The following is a 16,638-nucleotide window of genomic DNA, read 5'->3' on the forward strand; positions in this document are numbered from 1 at the left end:
ACCACCATGGAACTTGAGCCGATCAGAGGAAGCTAGCGGTCAAAAGACTATAGAACAATGCTTCAGGCATGGTGAAAACATATTTCTAAAAAAGCCCAGAATATTTAAAGTGAAAGGCTTACGTTTCCAAATTAGAAAACGAGACAATTGAGGCAGCACTTGTGTTGAACCAGTGGATCCGTGTGTGGACCACGTAAAAAGAGTGACTCCGATGCAGTTATATTTGAATCTGGTTATCCGTGCATGGACCACGGCTGATGCCTGTCACTGACTTACATTGGTATCACGTCTGTGAGCCCATGACGGAATTTTCGGCGATTCCGTGATGCCACCACAGATTCGGAGTTAAGGGTCCGTGGTCATTACACGGAATTCTGTGAGACCAGGTTCTAAAAACTGAGTCTGGTTTTCTGAAGAAAAAGAAAATAGTGAAGTGAGTTTTAAGTTTAAAACAAGAACAAATATCTGCCAGTGGTTTCATTTGTGCATTATTCCCTTTTCAGATTAATCAGTTTTAGTGGGATTGTTCTTTAAAATATCAATAGTTGATTTTGATCAATAGATGGTACAATGTGTGGAGATTAAGTGTCAGTTTAGTTAAAAACACACACAAGGAGAAGCATTGGGATCAGCAGTCATGGACATCTGCATTCGGACTAGATTAGATTTCTCAGAAGATCATTGAGTTTGCAGAAAAACAGCAGGTAATTTGCTCTGGAATATAAACATAAATTATCAGAAAAACACAGATTCTGACAGAATTAATCACAGTGTACATCTGTGAAACACAAACTGTACACAGATTTGCCAAGATATCTGCAAAGCACAGTTAGAGATCTAAGTATGAACTTTCTCATCAAATATTTCCAATGTCACAAGATTTGAGCTACCATCCAAATGAAAATTATAGCACACCTATTCTATGACAAATGTTTCTGTAAAAAAACAACAACAAAAAAACACTTGTGATGAAGCTGCTAGTCGATCGCTAGCAATGAAAGTGCAACTTGTGAGCAATAACATTTTTCTGTGGGATATTTCAAATTGACTAGCGTGTCACATTCTGCACAATATTGCAAACACTGCAGAATATTTCTCCTCATAATTTTTGCACAACTTTGGAATTTATTGCTGTAATCGAAACGGCCAAGTCAAATTAAGATCTAATGTTTTATTAAAGACAATATCCATGAATTTTATGTCCTTGTTGCTCTAGTGAAATTACCAAGGCAATGAGCGTCCAAAATAATTTATGAAGCGATGCAGAAACATTTCCCATTTTGGGTTTTGCTGTAATGAAAATTCACAAAGAGCCAAGATGCAGGTTTTTCTCTATGGCGAAGAGCCAAGCCTGGATCTGATTACAGTCCACAAGATAACAAAGTGCTTAGAAATTATGTGTGAACGTAAGTCTAATAACATGACCAGAATGTGCACTTTCATGCTAATATCATTTTTAATACGCTGCACAGACTCATTGGATCGTGCAGACAGCTTGCAACACATCCAAGTGAATTCAAAGGATTCTTTGTAAAGTCTCAGTGAATTTTTACTTATATTACTTCTATGAAAAATTAAAGATCAGTGAATATCAGGATGTGTGGCCGAGAATATGATCAGTGCATGATTATTAACTAAATTCAGCTCTAATGCTTTGGATCTAATATGTTACTAAGTTTGTTATTTTTCTGTGCACACGTGTAAACATTGCTACTGATTAAATAATTGAAAAAAAAAAGAAAGGTTAGCTTTAACTACTAATCAAATTCTCTTTGATAGCGACTGAATTCATTAGCGGTCTGTTGTGGTCTTATGAAAGGTTCACATGAGCCTATTGAAAAAGAGCCAGAGCTAAAGAAACCATCTTCAAAGCGGAGCTTCAAAGGCAGGCAGCCACTGTCATTTATTCTCATATTATCACAGATTAAGCAGATCAGACTTGATCATTTGCATTTTTTTTTTTTATATTAGCATTAGCCCTCCTCCTGTGAATATACTGCAAGTAAGTCTGTGTATTTATGCCAATGTACAGTCAACAGTAGTGTACAGAAAACGGCTCGACACAGAGACACTGGGGCAGTTCATATGAACAAGACATATGAACGCCTAAAAATGCAATAATCTTTTTGTTGTTTTATAATGAATGCTCATTTAAAGGAGATGCCTCAAGCAAATGTTGCCTGTCCACATCATCTGGGCAATATTATTGGAACTAAACTAATATTACGTGAGCTGTTTTACTTTATATGTGACCCTGGAGCTCAAAAGCAGTCATAAGTAACACAGGTATATTTGTAGCAATAGCCAACAATACATTGTATGGTTCACAATTATAAATTTTTCTTTTATACCAAAAATCATTAGGATATTAAGTAAAGATCATGTTCCATTAAGATATTTTGTAAATTTTTTACAGTAAATATATCAAAGCGTAATGTTTGATTAGTAATATGCACAACTAAGAACTTAATTTAGACCATTTTAAAGGCAATTTTCTCAATATTAGGATGTTTTGCATCATCAGATTCAAGATATAAGATTAAAATAGCTGTATCTCGGCCAAATATTGTCCTATCCTAAAAAAAAGACGCATCAGTGGAAAGCTTATATATTCAGCTTTCAGATGATGTATACATCTCAATTTTGAAAAATGTACCTTTATGACTGGTTTTGTGCTCCAGGGTCACATATCGCAACACGTTTTTTAATTAACTCATCAAAATAATGTAACCATTTTAATAATAATGATAATAATAATAATAAAAGCAAGTTATTTTTTATGTTATTTTAAGTTTCAATATAATATATCCACTGCCCTAAAGAACACACACACACACACACACACACACACCTGTTTGTTTTTGTGAATTGTGGGGACATTCCATAGGCGTAATTGTTTTTATACACTGTCTACACCTAAACTGATCCCTTACAGGAAACTTTGTGCAATTTTACTTTCTCAAAAAACTAATTCTGTATGATTTCTAAACTTTTGAAATATGGGGACATGGGGAAATGTCCTCAAAAATTACCTTCTTGTAATACCTATGTCATACCTATATCATTATACAAATCTGTGTCCTCATATGTCACAAAATCACGCGCATACAAAAACAAACACACACGCACACACACACATCTACCTACCTATATGTATATGGTCCTTGGCCTCCAAAAAAACATAAAAATATGTGGGTAATAACAGTGGAAAAGTTCTACAGTGTAGCAGCCGACTCAAGAACTATGCAGAAATGACACAGCCACGTTAAAAAAGCTGTTTTTTTCCAAATGTATCTTGAAAATACTTGTAAATTAAAAACAACAACAACAAAAAAGTAATAAATACATTTTACTATCAAATCTATTCACTGTTCTAAAAAACAACGTGTTTTTATTACTTTGAAAAAAAGTGTCAGGATACCAATTTTTTGAACCTGTTTGTCAGCTTCTCTTTATAGAAGGTTTCTTTTTTTCTCCCACTATTAGTGTCCTCAAAAGCTTGACTGACACACATACATCCTTATGAAAAATAATTTTATTCAAGTGTACTAGTAGTATACTTCTTTTAAAATAAAAAATAGGAAGGTATACTTCTAGTTGACTTTTTATGTACTTCTCAGAAATGGGCTTTATGCACTTCTTAGAAATATACTTAAAATTACATTTAAGTATACTTATACTTAGAAAAAGTCTAAATATATTTTAGCTATACTTGTTCTCCTGCAATCCATGTTTTCATTGTTATATGGTAGGGGGTGCTAGTACTCATCTTCTGTACAGAATTTCCAAAAAAACAAGTGAAGAAGAAAAAGAAACATCAGATACTTCCACGTGTAATCTTATATGATCATCAGACATAAAACAGCATCAGAACTGTGTAATGGTATGGAATAAAATGTCAATCAATGAAGAGGTAATAATGACTGTCAAGCTTTGGGGTGTTTTGTATGTTCAGATATTCATATAACAAAATATATACAAATTAATACCTAAATAGGGACATAGTAGTATACTTAAAGTTCACTTAAAGAAAACTTACAAGTATACTTGCGGTATAAAACTACTAAACTAGTAGTTTACTGAAACTATACTTCAAAGTGTACTAAAAATGCTACTACAAGTATTTAATTAGTTAACTATCAGTATACCTATAAGTTAACTTTTAGTATAGTTGCAGTACAAGCAAAAAAAAATGATGTAAATCAAAGTTTACTACTTTTATACTTAAAGTATACTTAAAAGTATACTTTTATATATTAGAAAGTGGGCCAAAGATTTAGTTACTTCAAATACTACTAGTACACTGATGTGTATACTTACTACATTAAGCATACTTAAAAATATGCTCGAACTTTACTTAAGTATACTTAATAAAATAAACTTGAAGTATACTACTTTTTGGTAATGGACAGTTTAATCCTTCTGGTTACAAAGAAATAAAAAGCAAGACACCAAACTATCACTATGAAATGATATACATACAAAGAGATGAAGTGAATTTTAGAGGACATGACTGAATTCAGCATAGACTTTTAGTTGAAACCCAGAACATCAGAAGCGTTTCTGCCACTGGACGGTTAAACCAGCTCACAGCTACATGATGGAGAGAAAACGGAGCAGGCGAGTTATGAAGAGAGGAGAAGCTTGTGTTAAAACAGATGAAAGCAGAGCAGTTGAAAAGAGGCAGGTGTTTTGAAGCCTTTAGCTTCAGTGCTCTGTGGCTTAAACAGCAGTCTACAGTCATTCTGAGTGAAGGTCATCCGTATATTCATTTGACTATCAACACACGGCTGACTGACAGGCTCCAGCTATTGCTGAGAAGAACTTACCTGTCAAATGCACATATACCCTGTTACGTTCACAAAAATATGATCAAGAAAAACATTTCTTTTGGGAGGACATGCGAAGTTCACTTTTAACACATCAATCATTGCTTGGATTCAGATTATAATCAGTGTGAGGTAATACATTGTGTAAATTTATACCAAGCAGAATTATGGGGTCAAATAATGATCTTCCAGACTTCACTGTCTTCAATATGGGAAGATATGGAGTCTGCTGAATGTCCATTGTCTGGGAATATTGCATTTGTCAGAATCATAAAACAAAGTCACTATTTTATTCAATTCCACTGTGCAATAGGCAAAGAAATGTGTGCAACATTGTCATGACAACTAAATGTGTTTACCATGTTAATTATAGGAGAGCCTGGGGCTAGTTGTCACAATCTCTCTTTTTCACAGGAACTAAGGTTTCTAATGTCCAGTAATGCAAATGTGTGTTTCCCTAGACGTTATGCATGTTGGTTTTGTGAATTCTATCCACCAAGACACATTTCCACTTTCATTTTCACTTTCCATTGTTGTTTGGTTACACGTGAACACAATAAAATCACACTGACACACATTCTGACATTCAAGCATCACTATATACCAATGGTCAATTTGAACTGAAAGGTTGAAACTGGTGTTTTCAGGACAAAAGCATTGTTCATAAATGTCAAGTCGAGCCAAGTTGTCACATGCTTAACATTTATGCAAAATATTAATTATGATTTCTGTTTGCCAAAACAATTGTTTGATATTTATCTTCGTTGCCCTTACTCTTGTTTTAAAGGGGTCATCGGATGCAAAATTTACTTATACTGCCAAGACACATTTCAGTTCAAACAACAGGTAAGTGTACACATCCACTCTATAATGATAAAACACACCCAGTGTGTGTGTGTGTGTGTGTGTGTTTAATCCCAATAAATCATAAGCGGTGTCTCAGATCAAGCTGTTCTCAGATTCTTGGCAGAGTTGTGACACTGTCACACAGGACAGTTTTAACCTGCTCAATTTAATATAATGATTTATGTATATTTGAGTTTTAATAATTTTTCATGTTGTCATTTTATTCCTCTTGACTATTTTAATGGGTGTATGTATTTAAGTGACTCTGGGTCTCATCACATGACAGGAACAAGGAAATAGACAGCATTCTGTGGACTTTTGTATATACACCGGTGGCCACTTCTCACATTCACTTTGGAACTTACAGCACGCTGGATTTCTTGAGGACTGTTTTAATGGAATGGGACTGAAAGACTTTTAACAGCCTAGGATTTCTAGTTTTATTGTGTTGTTTTAAGTTCCCTTTGAATATTGCACATACACTTTATTTATTCATTCTGTCTGTTGTTGTCTCATCATTTTAAACACTCCAAAATCTTACACAGTATAATCTGACCCCATTTTAACACTTGTAACATCTTCTGATAAGGCTGATCGTTACAGAGTGATGTAGTTCTGCACAGGCCCCTCCCACAATTGTTGATTGACACTTGTGTTTTTCCTTAGACCTGCCCTGAGTGCGCTGTCATCTGTCCTTCATTGTTTTGATGCTGGAGCAGATGTAGCCAAGAATGTCTCCTAAGCGATTGAAGTGTTTTGTTGTTGGATGTAATAATGAACATAGCAGTCATCATATACTCCCGATATCTGAGCCACTAAAAACGCAGTAGATTACCTTTGTTTTAGTAGGGAATGTGTCCCCTGATCTACCTAAATGTGTCTAGGTTTGCTCATTCATCAATCACTCGTGATCCAGCTTCACCGACAGAAGAAGTGAGTGTACGTTTTTTTTTTTTTTTTTATGAATCTTTGCAAATCGCCTTTCCTAATAATGTGGTAGTTAGCAAGTTTTGCGACTAAGGCGGCTAAAGTTAACAGTCTCAGAGAACGCTCGTCACCCCATGGAAGAGAGGGGCGGGATAAGCAGAAATCATTAGCATTTAAAGAGTGTAATAACTTTAGAACTATTGTTATAATTTTAGCTTTTAGGGAATCATTCTTAAGGTTCGATATTTATATGATTAATTGATATTAATCAAAATGTCCAACATATACCTCATTAATGACTTGTCCAGCAAGCATTAAATCAGTATGCCTTAACATTTCAGATAATTCCGTGGCCACAGTGATACTGAATTGATTAGGTAAGTTAATGTTGACATTAGGTAAAATTAGCATAGGTAAATTTTGAGCGTAGGTAAACGCGATCTTTGGCAAATAATTTCAGACTTGAAAAATCACATAGCAACAGACATAAGATTTCTTAATAGAATCAAAGTTTATTTCACTACTCTAACACAATACTAAGCTACACACACAAACAGAAGACTTAAACATACACACAGACACACAAATTGCAGGCAATTCATTGTTTTGATCTGAAGCGAGTTCTTGGTTCTAATGCTCGTTTTCAAAAATGCTCTAACTTCAAACTCAGGGAAATCACACGCATGGAACTCTTCTATCTTTACTCTTAGCGATGAGTACAACCAGTTTCCAGCAGATTTAGGAAATATTGTCTTACTTTCCTTGCTTTCAGTTGAGTTCAGTTCCTTCCCGGTTCAGGAATGACCGTGCGCGGATTGGCAGCTTGGTAGGTCGTCGTCACGAGAATACTCTTCAGTGATTGGATGGCTTCGTTCTGACTTGATGACGCTCCCAGGAAGTTGGTTTCAGTTTCTGAGACTTTAGATGTTAAAGTTCTTTGGAAGTTTGAGTCTTGATCTCTGTTCACTGCTCGATCATGATGTTAAATGACTGAGAGCGCCGAGCAAGCAGAGAGCAACGAACGAGCTGAGCTTTTTTTTTTTTTTGATCAGGGAAATTATACATCAAAAGATTACAACAATACCATCAGTTCCAATAACACAGAAAGCTTATAAATGACATGAAAACAACCTTGTAAATATATTGTAATATATGTTGTAAATATATTGTATATATTGTTTTCGAGTATATTGCTTCAATAGCAGAAAATAGTATAATTTGTCCCTTCTAAAATACTTGAGCGAAAACATTGCGTCTCTTTGTCTGTTAGAGAGCAAAAAGGCGCGTTCCTCTTTTGGGGAAAAATGCGAGGTCGCGGGAAGGTCAGTTTTGTGGAGATCTGGTGTTTTGCTTAGTTCGGACGTCGGCAGTAAAACCGTCTTCCCTGCAGATAACATCATTGAATTACTGCTTTAATGGTCAGGGAATCAGGGAGGGTTTGTGCCAGAGTTTCTCCAAATGACAAGGTCTTTGCCCTGTTTGACTTTATTAGTAAACCGATCACGAACATTGACGGTGCTGTTCTTTAAAGATTTCCAGATGTTCTTCTCAAATATATCCTGGGTTTTAGATGTCTCCTGAGATAAGAAGATTCAGGGCAGGAGATCGGCCAGCCAGTCACATGCTGTTATGGTCGCTCCAAGAAGGAACATTGAAAATAAATAAATAAATTAAATAAAAAAAATACAACTAAAAAGCTGAATTTTCGCAAATGAATTAAATCTTGAAAAAAAGAAAGAAAAACTTTCTTTATAGATTCAATATTTGACAGGCTTCCAAAAGTAAAGAACTAAATTTGTAAAAACTAAAAAACTTGTAAATGCAACATAAGTTGTGTCTCATTTCGAAGGCTGTGCCTTTAAGAGTTTATATTTGTCAACAAAATATTACTATCTTACTGAAATGCAAGTATAGACATTATTTTTGAAGCTTTAAAGACATTCCTGCTTTCCTGTAAGTTACTACAATGCACACCTATAGTCTACTGTGTATTTGTGTTTTTACAAGTAAGCATAAATGTTGATTGCGTGCAGTATAATATTGGCAGCATTATTCTTTTTAATTAGCCGGGGCTGTTAAGGACCCAGACGAGCACTACAGGACAATAATGAATTCAGCCCCTGTTAATCAGAATCCAGGAGGAACATCACAGTTCGCTCAAGTGTCTGCCAGCTTAGCAAAATTTAATTAGAAGAGCCATAAATCTTATGCCGGCTGATGCATGTTGGGAGGTGGCGAGGAAAAACGCTCCCGTCAGAAACCCTCTGCTGCTTTTCCAGTTAAGCAAACATTTCTCAGTATTGGCTTCGTTTTTTGTCAGTGTGTCATGTAACTGCAGTTTTTCAAGTTAAAATGTCAGTGTTTAATTTTTGAAGCAGCGTTTGCGGCATGTTGATGACACTGAGCATGGCGTGTGGATGACAGATTATCAAACGCAGTCGGCGGCATCGCACCGTTCAACAGCATCAGACGACTCAAAGGAAGTGCAGTTTGAAGGGAGCCGCCGCAGCCAGAGGTGGCGAGACAGGAACAGGCTGACAGGAAGAGAGTTTTGCCTCCTAATTACTCACAATTAATTGTTGTGCTTATGATCGTGTACTTTGACTCACAGTCAGCAGGTTCACCCAACTAGACTAACAAACATTATGATTCCCATGAAAGTAGCAACTGACTGTAATTGCTTAGGTTTGCACTTCAAACTGAGTCTATTAAATCAGTTATTTATTTTTACATATTTCTTTCAGTAGTTAGAATACTCCTTAAAACTAGTTACAAGTGTTTTGTTTTAGTCATTGCTCTCACCTTCCCACCATAATTGGCTTGTGGTTATATTGTTGTTGTATGTAACAATTGATCCCGTATATCCCAATATATCCAGTATATCCCAATATAATTCTTGACATTTGTTTGCATGTTTATTTCTTGATCATAGTGAAGCCAAATTGGAGATGGATTTTCACACATAAACACATAGTTTGTTAAACTTTTTTTTTAAGAATGAGGTGACACTTGTCCTTCATGCAACACGTTAACTTCTGTAAAAAATATAAAAAAAGAAAAAAAAAAAAAAAAAACCCATATCCAGCCTTGATAAATGTATAATATTGTCTTTTTGCTATTTTTATCAAATGATATTAATTATTTTAATCACATTTTTTAATCCAGTATGAAATCTTTTTTTTTTTTTTGGAGAAATGTTACCACAGTAATGTTTTTACTTATTGATATGATGACAAAGGTTAAAATAAAAATATCATTCTTTCTAGAGAAAGATATGCACAACTATAGCTGAGCCTTGGTCAGAAACTGAGAAAAATTGCTTGCATCTCCTTTCAAATGTCCATGTGAGTCTCCACGGATGGCCATTTTTTAATTGACTGTGCTTTAGAAAATGCCTTGAAAGCCCGAAAACTTATGTGGAATGAGATCATATACATTACAGCATTTTGATATTGATTGGATATCTTTGTTGGTTAACTGCTGATCTAATGTAGAAAGAAATAAACTAGGAATGTCCCAGATGACACTTAATTGTGCAATCAGTCTTCATGCTGTTAGTTGGGTCAATTTTGTGTGGTTATCCTAACTTGGTCAGTCAGACAATAAAGACAAAAGTGTGATAGCCTTTTAATGCTTAAAATGCCATATGTTTTGAGCAAAATGTGAGTTAATTCATCCCTTTCATGCTCTAAAGACATTTTCTTCCAAAATGTCAAAGGCACTGGTCTTTCAAAAAGGTGAACTGACATTGGCGTTAAGAATGCCAGAAACATTTCTCAGTAAACCAAAGAAAAATGAAAGAGACACTATTTTAAGCATGTAGTGTCGTCTTTTCTTTGAACATTAACTGACAAGTACGCAAGGTGTTCAGTATGCCAGGATTAACTTTTTGCCACATTTGCAGCATCATATATGAGATGAGTCCGTCTCAGTCTCTAAATAAAACACATAACATGCTTAAAGAACATAAAAACACTTTTTGATTCTAAAACATTTGATGTAATCATTTTCTACTAAAATATGCATGAGTTGAGCCAGACGTTTTCTTCAGTGGATGGTTTTTATGTCTTTAACAGGAAATGCTCATTGCAAGGGTCAGATTATCATGCTTGCAATTCAATTTAATCAGTTCAATGTTATTTTGCAATTCTTAATAACGTTAACAGCCAGTTGGCATGTCCTTTTACTTACCAAATCCAAATTTTCTCACTTTTGGCATGTCATTTTTGGACCTTAAATGATATGCATGCATCTGTGGCCATATCACATTCAGTCAAGTGGTTGAAACAAGAAAAATTAGAGCTCTGTAGCTCAATATAAACATTCACTATAGCAAATAACAGTATGGAAACACATCACAGTTCATTTGTCATGTATGCATGTGACAAACAACAACCAGCGTAATAAAACATTGTGATTATGATAAACTACACACAAACGTTTGCTGATATGAGTATGAAAACTTTAGTTCAATTTGTGTAAAAATTAGAAAATTTAATAAGTTTATTTTTACTTCCATGCTGTAGAAAGTGTCTAAATTATGTTACAGTGTTGTAAATGTGGAAAATCAACAGGGCTGCACACGAAATGTTGTTAAGACAAAATTTAATTAAAGTTATTACATGTTTTGGTAATTAAGAAATATTAAAAAAAAAAAAGTTTTTTTTTTTTTTTCCATTGAGCTGAATATAAACCGGTTATGTCAAACAAGTTACCATATGTCAAAATTAAGATATTACTGAATACTCTGTATGTTTGCCGCTGTAATCATTCCAGTACACAAACCTGTCGTGAGCTTTATTAATCTCATCATATTATTTTATCATGCTATTAAAAACACTTTTTAAAGTTTAAGTTGTTGGTTATGTGATTCTGTATGTTTTATCTTTTTAATTCATAGCAAGAGTATTACAACCACCATGCTATTAATAAACTCCATTAGGCATGCCGTTTCTTGAGTTTTAGTCCACTTTGATTTCCATTAATATTCTATTTTACTTCTTAGGGCCACATAATTTGTGTCCTCTAAAATGGAGAAACTCAAATGGAACCTTCACATTAATTGATGGCCAGAAATTACTAGCATTTGATCATGAGCATGTCAGGCAAGCGATCATGAGTAACAGCAGTGAGAGCTCTCAACAAAGACAGAGATGAGAGCTTTCACTTTTGTCTGAGCCACACAGTGACATGCATAGGGGAAATAAAGACACTGCCTCAAAAAAGGGAGGTTTTATGCAGCACTAAAAGTAATGTGGAAAAAGAAAGCTAATAAAAAAAACTTCGAATGTTGGATGGAAAAAATCCATGTCTGCAAGTTTGACTTGAAGATTAGTTTGAAGACCTAGAGGAAGCTTTAAAATCTTGCTATGCAGTTATTATAGCATTCTGGGTGGTTGCTATGTATCTGTCTATTTCTCTGTCATAAACTTTAACCGTAATAATACATCACACATTGTATTCCAATAAGAGTTTTTGGACATTATGATTCAGAAAGTATGACTCGTAGTCGAAAATATCCAGTCTAATCCAAACAATATTGAACTGACTATTGAGACATTTCTCTCCTATACACAAGAAACACGATATCAGACAAAAAGCATTAGAGCGAAACCCTCTCTCCCATGTCAATACAAAGACATAAAATAACCAAGGTTTCTGCAGTAAAGCATAAGAAATAACATTCTATGTAAGGTCCTTTGCAAACTATATGAGTGTCTTTCCTTGGAAATAATTGGTCTGAAAGCATAACATTTTAATGAAAGCATTCAGTAAAACTTCAAATGGTTATGTTATGCTGTAGATGTTTGTCTCAAAGTTTGGTTTAATATTTGTCTGCAACAAATTCATGTAATTCAGATATCTACTACTTATGTTCAAACTGTGAAAATTAGCACAAAGAGTGTATTAAGAAGGTCCAGTATAGAGCCTCGTATATTTGAGCTCATCTTTTGTGAAAAGCAAGTCTGATATATTTACCCCTTTACCAAAGATCATGCTTAATGGTGATTTAACCCGTAATTGGTTAAACCAATGGTGTTGCGCCTCACCATGTGTTAACCATCCCTGTCTTCTCTATTACAATGTGTTGCCATTAAATATTCTAAATAACAGAGGGACAAGGCCTCATTTCTACATAAAGTCTTTGTACTGGGGCGTACAGTGAACATCTGTGCTGTAGAATTAAAACACCATATAATAGTGCCAAATATTTAACTACTTAATTGCTCTGTTCATGATGTTGTGTCATTTTGTACAACCTTCTGTTTTTTGGCAGACTTGTGCGATTGTGTTGTGAAGAACTATTGCTAAGAACACTATCTTTCCAATTAACTTTGCTATTGTGTTACAGATCTTCATGATGAATATTCACTGATTTACTCGGCAGCCGGAGACATTTCAAGGAAAAAGCATTTACGACTCAAAGGTCAACCTATGTGTATTGGTTTTATGCTCACTGAATATCACAGTGCCTCACAAGCAATGTTCATTATTTCCAGAGACACGGAGAGACAGAGACAGAGCAGCATAGCAAGCAGAACAGAGCTTTAGTCCTTAAAATGTTTCTCCTAAAATCCCTTAGGAGAAATAAAAATAGACACAAAGGAACCAAAAGTTGATCTATTGGACCCATTGGGTGTAGCATGTTTATTTGAAGTCACCCTGAGATTTTAAATTTAACAGCACATTTGCATGTTTACGATGTTTACGTCAGTTACTGGTCACGTGACATGCAAATAGATTACATTTTATTTATACTTATTTATGTTTTAAATATTTCACTTTTAAAATATCCAAACCCACATGATTTTAAATCCTGGTGAAATGCTGTAAAGTTATATCCTCGACAATTTTAAAAACTATGCAAATATGTAAAAAATCTAGCACACATGGGTGTGGTTGATTGCGATTTTACTTTTTTGACGTTAGTTAGTATGCAATGTTGCTGTTTGAGCATAAACAATATCTGCAAATTTGTGCATATTTGAAAGTTCAATGCAAACGGCGATAAAAATTCTGGCAGTTTAATGTCTACAAAAATGGCTCATAGGTTCTACAATGAGTTAATTCCCGCATCTGATACGTCACAAACCCAGATAAACATGCAGCAAAGGGGGCGAGGCCATGCTGCGCTACTTTAGAGAAGAGGAAGAGAAAACTAGGGGTGCACGTAAAAATCTAATCACGATTCTGTCTTCTAACGATTCACAAGTTTCAAAATCAATGTTCTAAGGCAGTTCCTCGCATCACCCTGCTATGCACATGCTCTGCATCTCTCTCTCTCTCTCTCTCTCTCTCTCTCTCTCTCTGTATTAAAGCTTTAATCAGGATAAAACCATATATTAAACGCTAACAGAAGCAGTAACATTTACAAATAACAGCATATCTAAAATCTGAGACAACAACAAACAAAAAAAACTATCATTAAGAGCCGTGATTGCACAGGTTCTGCGCGATCCTCTTCACTACTTTGGGTCTCAATTGGGCTCAAATTGATAAGCAATATAGACCACGCCATTGTTTACAATACACCCAGAGCACATGCCGCTGAGCCAAGGGCGGGACGTTCAGACGCGGACTAGAAGCGGTTTAGCGAATCACAACACACCGGACCAGCTAACCAATCAGAGCCCATCGCATATTTCTGAGGGAGGGGCTTCATAAAAGCAAGAAATGATCAGCTCATTTAGAGAAGGGACAGAGCGGTGTGGAATAAAGGGAAATCATGTTTTTATTATTTTTTTAAAGAAGCATTAACACGTTAGACTGCACCCCATAAACACAATCAAGCCTAGGAAAAAAAAAAAAGTCAACCACCCCACTAATATTCTATGTAGAAATGGAGTTTGCAGCATCTATTGTGTGTGAACCAAGCAGCTCTAATATGCTGAAAGCATCAGATCATAAGCTACACGTGTGTGAACTGAATACAGCGCCATTTATTTATTTAAATTTTACATTCAACAAAATACATTATATCCTTTTCATCCACTCATGAACCCCCTGCAGTTCCCTCATTAACCTCGGATTGAGAAACCCTGATCTGCGGTAAGTAAAATTATGTGAATGCTAAGATTGCCTAACAAAAACTTTAGTCAAATTGCTTGGAGTTAACATGGCACAATTTAAAAGGACATATCTGTATAGTGATTGATTTAACAACAGTAAAAACAAAAACAAAAACGGGGAAATATTTTTGTAGTCAGATGAGACTAAAACATGCCTCTTTAGCCAAAACAACTCAGCTGTGGAACAGACCCAAGACTGCCCACACTTCAAACAGCACCATGGCTAGAATTTAGTACAGAGTGAAATCACCATGCAGGAGCCTTTTCATCAGTGGGAATCTTGCTAAAATAGAAAGAACAATGGATGATGCAAAATACAGGGAAATACTGCAAGAGAACTGTGTTTAGTTTTTCTTGTCTTGAGATAAAACATGTATATGAGGCTTCTCATTATTACATTAGGGATCCTACCATCAAATATATTGCTCTTAAAAAGACCCAACACACAACAGCGCAAAACTCTGTCTTAAAGTTAACACGTTTTCAAAACATTCCCTATTTACTTTATCAAATGGTCATAAGGAATCACATTTGTTAATTTGACATATAAGAGCCCTGGTGGAATGAATGAATGAATGAATGAATAAATGAATGAGTAAGTAAGTAAATAAATAAAAACAAACTACCATGTATTTGAAATGCATTTATTTTGTGCTAAGTATCGTACAAATGCATTTACGATTTTTTTGTGCTTAATAATAATAATAATAAATACCCTGCAACTGTACTTTTGGTATAATAAACTGCTATACTCAAATTGTGCTAAATTGGAACAACTATTTTGCGCTTAATGCACTTTAATTTTGCAGAAGCAGTGCTGAGGTAATAACATACTGTAAGTTTCAATTCTCAAAATGACCCCTCACTCAAAAGAATATTTTTTTAAACCAAGCCAATGTAACTTGATTTGATGTCACCCTGTGGAAGATATTTGCATCTGAGCTCTGAGCTAAGATTCCACAAAACATGGGACAGCTTTTTTGGTGTGATTGAACAAAATCATGCAATCCCAGAGTATTGGTTTGGGCAACTTTTCTGGAAATTCACATTCAGGCCATCCCAGGTGTGTATGAAATTATTCGGCAGAAATCTAGTTTGAGCGATGAATGGAGCTCAAGAGTATTTCAGCCAGACGACAGAGTGCCTGACACTTAGCTGATTGTAACTCCTCCCACTTCAATTTATAAGATATGATAATTCATCTATACTCACATTTGCTATAGTCTGTCACACAGACATGTGCTTACCCTCCTCCATCCCCAACTTGGGTTAGTTTGCCTCAGTGAGGGTTGCCTGTGGATAACTCAGAATCTGAACCCTTCAGAGCGAAGCCTGCCTCCAAATATAAAGTTCAGGACCTCTACAATAATTTTATTCAAACAGAGTTGTCCTGACTGAAATCAAAAAAAAAAATGTTTTATATATATAAATATGTTTCAGTACTGCATATGTATATACAATGCAAGTGAATGGTGACAAAAACTTTGAAGCTCCAGAAAGCGCTTGGAAACACTCAACATTTTGCTTCTCCATTATAGATGAGCTGTACCCATCAGTACATTATCAGTGCATTTCTGCTGCCCTTTGCAAAATGCTTTTTACACACAATATAATGATAGCTTATGGCATTTTCCCAGCACAGCCAAAAACAAATAAGTAAATAAATAAACCGCAAGAACAAAACACTCAGTGTGTGATTGGATTGCATGTTTCATCTTGCTGTATTGGATATCGATTAGAAACATGCAATTGCATTGATGAAATTCAGGTCAGAGAGTCAGAGAGCAGAACAATGCATTTAATGTGTGTCTGTGCTTCCTCTAGGAGTTATTTATTACATTCATGTTTCCTGGCGCGTAAGCTTCTGCTCTAAATCATTGCAGTACCGCAGCAGTCATGGCACATGTGATGTAAAGGGAAGTCATGTTAGCAATTCCAATTTACTTTACAATGCAGTTTGAAGGGTG

The sequence above is a fragment of the Barbus barbus genome (assembly GCF_936440315.1).
Source record: "Barbus barbus genome assembly, chromosome: 6".
NCBI classification, from domain to species: domain Eukaryota; kingdom Metazoa; phylum Chordata; class Actinopteri; order Cypriniformes; family Cyprinidae; genus Barbus; species Barbus barbus.